This window comes from Rhinopithecus bieti, unplaced genomic scaffold, assembly GCF_001698545.2.
Source record: "Rhinopithecus bieti isolate Rb0 unplaced genomic scaffold, ASM169854v2 scaffold_15296, whole genome shotgun sequence".
Taxonomy (NCBI): Eukaryota; Metazoa; Chordata; class Mammalia; order Primates; family Cercopithecidae; genus Rhinopithecus; species Rhinopithecus bieti.
In genome coordinates, this window is record NW_016809075.1 from 3,689,131 (window position 1) to 3,698,150 (window position 9,020).

General features: G+C 44.9%; 1 long non-coding RNA gene across 1 annotated transcript in view; it reads right to left on the minus strand.

The window, feature by feature from the left end:
* Window positions 1–3,823, minus strand: part of LOC108539649 (uncharacterized) — a 9,128-nt gene extending 5,305 nt beyond the window's left edge. Inside the window, exon 1 of the long non-coding RNA XR_001888447.1 lies at window positions 3,737–3,823. This is a non-coding gene — a long non-coding RNA (uncharacterized LOC108539649). The remainder of the gene's footprint in view (window positions 1–3,736) is intronic.
* Between the last annotated feature and the right edge of the window lie 5,197 nt (window positions 3,824–9,020).

Genomic DNA, 9,020 nt, shown 5'->3' on the forward strand with positions numbered 1-9,020 from the left:
TAGAAGCAAATTTCTCCCACTTGATAAAGAACCTCTAAAAAGAAGCTGAAGCTAAGATCATACTTAATTTTGATATCTAGATGCTTTCCCACTAAGATCAGGAACAAGGTAAGGATGCCTCCTCTCACCACTGCTATTCATCATCATCCTAGATGTCCTCACTAATGGAATAAAACAAGAAATTTTTTCTTCAATTAATTGAAGTTCCTCTAATGCCTCTTTGGACAGGGAGCATTTACTGTTTAAGTTAGAATCACCTCGTAAGGTAGAAAAGAGGTGAGACATAGCATAAGTAGGAATGCCTAAAGTGGGACAAATTCAATTAATGTTTTCTAATAATTTTTGAAAATTACTTAGTCTTTAAATTATCTCTTCTGATTTGAACTTTTTGAGGCTTAATAGTACTTTGTTTTACTTTCATTCATAAATACTGAAAGGGAGTAGAAGTTTGGATTTTATCCGGGGCTATGATTAACCCTGCTGTAGTTACAGCCTTTTCTGTTTGTAGCACAGCATTAATTCCTCCCTAGTTTCAGCTGTACATAAAATATCATCCACGTAATGGATAATATGACATTTTTAAAATTGTTCTCTAACTGGCTTAATAGCTTTTCCAATATAAGTTTGACAAATAGTCGGGCTATTTAACGTGCCTTGTGGCAGTACTTTCCAATGGTATCTGTCCGCTGGTTCTTTGTTATTTATAGCGGGAACAGTAAAAGCAATTTTTTTGATAATCTTGAGTAGCTAAAGGAATGGTAAAAAAGCAATCTTTTAAATCTATTACTATAAGAGTCCAGTATTTTGGGATCATTGTTGGAGAGGGCAGCCCTGGTTCAGTGCGCCCATGGGTTGAATTATAGCATTAACGGCCCTCAAATCTGTTAACATTCTCCACTTCCCTGATTTTTTCTTAATAACAAACACAGGAGAATTCCAAGGGGGAGAAAGTAGGCTCTATGTGTTCCTTTTGTAATTGTTCCTGCACTAATTCTTTTAAAGCCTCTAGCTTTTCCTGTTTCAGCGGCCATTGCTCCACCCAAACCAGTCTGGGAGTTAACCAAACAAGCAGAATGGGAGCCTGAGGCTCAGCAATGGCCGCTCCTAAAAATGATACCCTAATCCAGTTCAATCTGTTTGCCCTTTTAATTCTAAAAGTTCTGGTTGGCCATTTTTATTTTTTTTTCCCAGTCCCTTCCCCAGGAGATATCCCATTTTTCTCATCATTTGTTTACTGTTATTATTATACTGATCCATAGGAATAGATATTTTAGTACCCCATTGTTGTCATAAGTCTCTGCCCCATAGATTGACAGGAATAGGTGTAATAACAGGTTGAATTGTCCCTACTTGGACATCCGGCCCTTGGCATGGCAAAATTAAAGAACTTTGAAAAAATCTGAGCCAGCCCCTACTCCAGCACCACCAACGGATGCCTTTTGCTTAGGCCAATGCCAGGGCCATTGATTTAAACCAATAATGGAAACTTCAGCTCCAGTATCTACTAACCTTACAAAGTCCTTTCCTTGCATGGTTACTGTACAAATAAGTCTTTTATCAGACACTTGATTAACCCAATATACAGCTTTTCCTGCTGGATTCATACCAAAGCCTCCTTTTTTTTTTTTTTTCTTTTTACTGTGTTTTGTATAAGGCTTCCCAGTTTTGTATAAGGCAACAGTAACAACTGAACAATTCTTTCTCCTGGGGAAGCAGACCATGGAACTGAGGAACTAATAACTAATTGAATCTCTCCAGTATAATTAGAATCAATTATTTATGATTCAGTGAGTACAATTATTGATGATTCAGTGATTCAGAAGAGTACAGTGACACCTCTTAAATTTAAATTAGACCTTCCAAGCAATAGACCAACTGTTCCTGAGGGTAAAGGGCCCCTAACTCCCATGGGGACCTTCTTTGGTAGCTCCCCAGGAAGTAGGGAAACAGGAATTGTGCTGCAGAGATCTATGGCAGCACTGCTGTGGTGGGGGACAACTATTGTACGTTTGTAAGGGCACTGACTGTGCTGGACACGCCTCGGTTTGTCTTGGGCCCCTCTTCCCGTTTCCCAAAAGAGGTTGCCCATCTTTGCTAAATTTAGAATGACATTGATTTGCCCAGTGACTGCCCTTCTTACATCAGGGGCATACACTGGGACTTTTCTGTTGATTGATGGTAATAGTTTTTGCCTTTTGATTTCTTTTCTACATTCATTTTTTGTGTGTCCAAATTGCCCACAATTAAAACAAGAGCCTGAGAAATGGGGCATATTTTTTCCCACCTTTAGTCCAGCCACAGCTTGAGCCAAAAGAGTAGCCTTATGTAAATTTCCCCCAATGCCATCACAAGCCTTAATATACTCAGCCAAATGAGCCTTCCCTCTCATAGGTCTAATGAAAGAAGGATATTTTTTCCCCATAACATTTTTTTTCCATGCCTGTAAGCACACAGTGCGTAACTGAACAACGGAAACATTTTTCATTACTGCTTGATTGTCTAATCGGCCCCAATTAGGGCCCAAGCCCATTAACTGTTCAAAGGAAACAGGCACAGGAGGCTGTGCTTGTGTGTTTTCTCTTGCCTTGAGCTTCATCAGCCCACCAAGTTTTAAACTGCAAGTACTGAGATGGAGTGAGAACAGATTTTGTTAAAGTATCCCAGTCATATGGTATTAATTTATTATCAAGAGCCACATTTTTTAGTAAAGCTTGTACAAAAGGAGAATTTGGCCCATATTGACTAATGGCTTGCTTGAATTCCTTTAACAACTTAAAAGAAAAGGTGGCCCAACTAGCTATATTCTATCCTCCTCGCTGGATTATAGTAATGGGAAATTGCCATGCTTTTAGGTCTCCTTCAGCTCTAGCCTTCTGAATAGAATTTTGTATAGCACCACCAATTGCTCCAGGCATTTTTTTTTTTTTTTTTGAGACGGAGTCTTGCTCTGTTGCCCAGGCTGGAGTGCAGTGGTGCGATCTCAGCTCACTGCAAGCTCTGCCTCCCAGGTTCACACCATTCTCCTGCCTCAGCCTTCCTAGCTGGGACTACAGGTGCCCGCCACCACGCCTGGCTAATTTTTTTTTGTATTTGTAGTACAGACAGGGTTTCACCATGTTAGTCAGGATGGTCTCGATCTCCTGACCTTGTGATCCACCTGCCTTGGCCTCTCAATGCTCCAGGTTTTAATGTTGCAGCTACCGGAGCAGTAAGTTTTATAGCTAATTCATCTTCTCACCCATTAGGAGGAGGAGGAGGTGGCCATTCACTTAATTCAGCAGGTGGAAAGCTAGTAAAATATATCTTTTTCAGTTTCCCTTTCTTTTCTTCAATTTCCTCTGGTTGCTGTTCCTCATATTCAGAATCTGAAGTTAATTTTTTGCACTCGTCTACCTCTTCCTCATCTGAATTTGCCTCGTCATCTGTTTGAAATGGCTCAAGAGCTGCCTTTATCAACGCCCATGCTGACCAAACAGAAACTGGAATTTTGGCTTCTATATATGCCTTTTTAAAATGTCTGCCAGTTCTTTCCCATTCATCTAGCTCCATTGTCCCCTGTTCTGGGAACCATGGCCAAAACTGCTCTACTGTACTACAGAGTGTTAATAAATTCTGAGTACTAACTTTCACTACCCCTCTCCATAATAAATGCCTTAAGAAATTTAAGTAAGCAGAATGTTTACTTTCATTCTGTCCCATTGTTATCTGGGTTCTTCCAAGTGCCCAGCTTACCTACCGAGCTTCTTTCAGTTGTCCTCAGGTGTCCTCTGACAATGCGTCTTCCGCTTCCACATGCTCTAGTGTTCCTTCACCGGGGTGTTCATAGCCCCACGTTGGGTGCCTGAAATGTTGGGGTGATCAGACCCAACACCAGGCCATGGGGGGCTACAAACCAGCAGAGTCAAAGGAATGAGAAAGTTAAGAGTGAGAGTGCATGAGGTGGGTCCAGGGGGCCAACGCTGGTATGGAGGCTGCGAAGGCCTCGAGCTCTGGGAGCCCACACTGTTTATTGGTGATCAAACAAAGAAGCAGGTCGTGAGGACGTGGGGGTAAACAGGTGTGGGCGTGAGGATAGAAAGGTAGCGGTGCATCAAGTGTCTGACGGTTTAGCATTTTCTTTGATGCACATAGAATGTGCTCTGCTGCTTGAGAAAATACAGAATATGTTTATGAGCCTGGGAGAGCAACCAACAAGTCTGTACACCTTCCAGAGGCTACGAGGGGTTTTATGCCCTGAGCCTTGGATTCCATCTAAGCCATGAGGGGTTTTATGCCCTGGGCTTGGATTTGTGGTGTGGCAGGGCAGCCCTCCACCCTTTGGCACAGAGCTTCATGTTCCAAAGGCCATGAAGGGTTTTAGACCCTGGATCCCAGACATCTTCCAAGACTCTTTTATATTAGGGCAGACAAGCCAGTCTTGCCTCAGCTCTTCTACCAACAAGTAGAAAGCAAAACCAGGCTGAATTCAGCTGATGCCCACCCACAGTGGGAGCATTTAAATCAGCTCTAGTGGCTGGTAAGGTGGGCTGGACCTTCCTGCCCACTCTCTTAAGAAACTTGAGTTTTGGCCAGGTGCAGTAGCTCATGCCTGTAATCCCAGCACTTTGGGAGGCCGTGGCAGGCAGATCACCTGAGGTCAGGAGTTCAAGAACAGCCTGACCAACATGGAGAAACCTTGTCTCTACTAAAATTACAAAATTAGCTGGGCATGGTGGTGCATGCCTGTAATCCCAGCTACCTGGGAGGCTGAGCCAGGGGAATAGCTTGAACACAGGAGGTGGAGGTCGCAGTGAGCTGAGACTGCACCATTGCACTCCAGCCTGGGCAACAGGAGCAAAACTCCATCTCTAAATAAATAAATAAATAATCAGTTCTAGTCAGAGGGGAATCATCCATGCCAGTGGCTGGAACTTGAGTTCCAGTGAGCCTTACCACTGTGGGCTAAAATGCTCTGGAATCCTAAATAAACTCGAAGGCAGTCTAGGCCACAAGGACTGCAACTCTGAGGCAATTCCTAGTACTGAGCTGGTTCAGAATCAGTGGACTTGGGGGGCATGCAACCTACTAAGACAACAGTTAGGGCAGCTAAGGGAGTGCTCGTGCCACCCCTCTCCCAATTCCAGGCAGCACAGTTCACAGCTCCAAAAAAGGCCCCTTCCTTCTGCTTGAGGTGAGGAGAGGGAAGAGTAAAGAGAACTTTATCTTGTACTTTGAATACCAGATCAGCCACAGGAGGATAGGGCACCAGTCACAGTCATTAGGTCCCCTTTGCAGGCCCTAGCTCCTGGATGACATTTCTAAACACACCCTGGGCTAGAAGGAGACCCACTGCCTTGAAGGAAAGGACTCAGTCCTGGAAGGACCCATCATCTGCTGACTGAAGAGTCCTTGGGCCCTGAATAACCAGCAGCAATACCCTGGTAGTACACCATAGGCCTTGGGTGAAACTCAGAACATTCTCAGCTGTGGTGGCTATGGGGAGAGACTCCTTCTGCTTGAAAAAAGTGGAGGGAAAAGCAAAAGGGACTTTTGCATGTTCGGTACCAGCTTGTCCACAGTGGGGCAGGCACTAAGCGGGCTGTTGGGATCCCTGATTCCAGGCCTTGGATCTTGGATGGCATTTCTGGACCTTCCCTGAGCCAGAGCGGAGCCCACTGCACTGAAGGGTGAGTCCCAGGCCATGCAGCTTCACCACAAGCTGACTCAAGAGCCCTTGGTCTCTAAGAGAACATTGACAGTAGCCTGGCAGTACTCCCCATGGACCTGTGGTGGTGGTGGCCATGGGGTGAGGCTTTTCTGCCTGCGGAAAGGGGAGGGAAGAGTGGAAAGGACTGCATCTCATGATTTGAGTGCCAGCTCAGCCATGGTACAACTAGAACACCAGGTAGACTTCTGAGTTATTTTACTGCAGTCACTGGCTCCTGGATAGCACCTCTTGACCCACGCAGGGCCTGGGGGAACCTGCCACCCTGAAGGGAAGGAAACAAGCCTGGCTGGTATTGCCACCCACTGGTTGTAGAGCCTCAGGGCCTTGAGCAAACACAGGTAGTAGCCAGGTAGTGATTACAGCAGGCCTTGGTTAAGACCCAGTGCTGTGCTCACTTCAGGTCTGACCCGGCACAGTCTCAGTGATGGTGGCTACTGGGGTGCTTGTGTCACCCCAGCCCCAACTCCAGGTGGCTCAGAACACAGCAAGAGAGAGACACGCTGTTTGGAGTAAAGAGAAGAGAATCGGCCAGGTGCAGTGGCTCACACCTCTAATCCCAGTACTTTGGGAGGCCGAGGCAGATGGATCACCTGAGATTGGGAATTTGAGACCAACCTGACCAACATGGTGAAACCCCATCTCTACTAAAAATACAAAATTAGCTGGATGTGGTGATGCATGCCTGTAATCCCAGCTACTCAGGAGGCTGAGTCAGGAGAATCGCTTGAACTCGGGAGGTGGAGGTTGTGGTGAACCGAGATTGTGCCATTGCACTCCAGCCTGGGCAACAAGAGTGAAACTCCATCTAAAAAAAAAAAAAAAAAAAGGAAAAGAGAACAGAACAAGCATCTCTGCCTGGTAATCCAGAGAATTCTTCTGGATCTTATCAAAGATAATCAAGGTAGTACCTCTAAGAGTCTGCAAGAACCACAGTGTTACTGGGCTTGGAATGCCCCCTAATGTAGAGATGCCTTAGATCACAAGACCTAAGTCCTTTCAAATATCTAAAAAGCTTTCCCAAGAAGGATGAGTACAAACAAGCCCAGACTGAGAAGACTACAATAAATACCTAACTCTTCAATGCTCAGACAGGGATAAATGTCCACAAGCATCAGAACCATCCAGGAAAACGTGACCTCACCAAATGAACTAAATAAGACATCAGAGACCAGTCCTGGAGAAATGGAGATCTGTGACCTTTCAGGCAGAGCATGCAAAGTAGCTGTTTGAGGAAACTCAAATTTAAGATAACAGAGAGAAGGAATTCAGAATTCCATCAGATAAATATAATGAAGAGATTTAAATAATTTAAAAGAATCAAGGCCGAGCACAGTCACTGATGCCTTTAATCCCAGCACTTTGGAAGGCCGAGGTGAGTGGATCACCTGAGGTCAGGAGTTCCAGACCAGCCTGGACAACATGGTGAAACCCCATCTCTACTAAAATACAAAAATTAGGCATGGTGATGCATGTCTGTAATCCCAGCTACTTGGGAGGCTGAGGCATGAGAATTGCTTGAACCTGGGAGGCAGAGGTTGTGGTGAGCTGAGATCATGCCACTGCACTCCAGCCTGGGTGACAGAGTGAGACTCCATCTCAAAAAAAAAAAAAAAAAAAAAAAAAACAAGCAGAAATTCTGGAGTACAAAATGCAATTGACATACTGAAGAATGAATTAGAGTCTCTTAATAGCAGAATTGATCAAGCAGAGGAAATAATTAGTGAGCCTGAAGACAGACTACTTGAAAATAGTCAGAGGAGGCCAGGCGCGGTGGCTCAAGCCTGTAATCCCAGCACTTTGGGAGGCCGAGACGGGCGGATCACGAGGTCAGGAGATCGAGACCATCCTGGCTAATATGGTGAAACCCCATCTCTACTAAAAAATACAAAAAACTAGCCGGGCGACGAGGCGGGCGCCTGTAGTCCCAGCTACTCGGGAGGCTGAGGCAGGAGAATGGCCTAAACCCAGGAGACGGAGCTTGCAGTGAGCTGAGATCCGGCCACTGCACTCCAGCCTGGGCAGCAGAGCAAGACTCCGCCTCAGGAAAAAAAAAAAAAAAGTCAGAGGAGGCAAAAGAAAAAAGAATAAAAAACATTGAAGCATGCCTACAGGATCTAGAACATGGCCTCAAAAGGGCAAATCTAAGAGTCATTGGCTTTAAAGAGGTGGTAGAGAAAGAGATAGGAGTATAAAGTTCATTCAAAGGGATAATAACAGAGAACTTCCCAAACCTAAAGAAAGATATCAATATCCAACTACGAGAAGGTTATAGAACACCAAGCATATTTAACCTAAAGAAGACAACCTCAAGGTATTTAGTAATCAAACCCCCAAAGGTCAAGGATAAAGAAGGGCTTCTAAAAGCAGCAAGAGAAAAGAAACAAATAACAAACAATGGAGCTCCAATACAACTGGCAGAAGACTTTTCAGTAGACACCTTACAAACCAGGAGGGAGTGGCATGACATATTTAAAGTGCTGAAAGAAAAAAATCTTTTACCCTTGAATAGCATATTCAGTGAAAATATCCTTCAAGCATGAAGGAAAAGAAAGGCTTTCCCAGACAAACAAAAGTTGAGGGATTTCATTAACACCAGTCCTGTTCTACAAGAAATACTAAAGGAAGTACATCAATCACAAAGAAAAGGATGTATAATAAGAAATCATCTGAAGATACAAAACTCACTGGTATTAGTAAGTATGCACACACAAAAATAATATTGTACACCAGGTGTGGTGGCTCATGCCTGTAATCCTAGCACTTTTGGAGGCTGAGGCAGGTGGATCACCTGAGGTCAGGAGTTTGAGACCAGCCTGGCCAACATGGCAAAACCTTGTCTCTACTAAAAATACAAAAATTAGCCAGGCATGGTGGTGTGTGCCTGTAATCCCAGCTACTAGGGGGGCTGAGGCAGGAGGATCACATGAACCTGGGAGGTGGAGGTTGCAGTGAGCTGAGATCATGCCACTGCACTCCAGCCCAGGCAACACAGTAAGACTCCATCTCAAAAAAAAAAAAAAGGCTGGGTGCGGTGGCTCATGCCTGTCATCCCAGCACTTTGGGAGGCCGAGGAGGGCAGATTACAAGGTCAGGAGAGCGAAACCATCCTGGCTAACATGGTAAAACGCCATCTCTACTAAAAATACAAAAAATTAGCCGGGCATGGTAGTGGGCGCCCGTGGTCCCAGCTACTCAGGAGGCTGAGGCAGGAGAATGGCGTGAACCTGGGAGGCGGAGTTTGCAGAGAGCCGAGATCGTGCCACTGCACTCCAGCCTGGGTGACAGAGTGAGACTCCGTCTCAAAAAAAAAAAA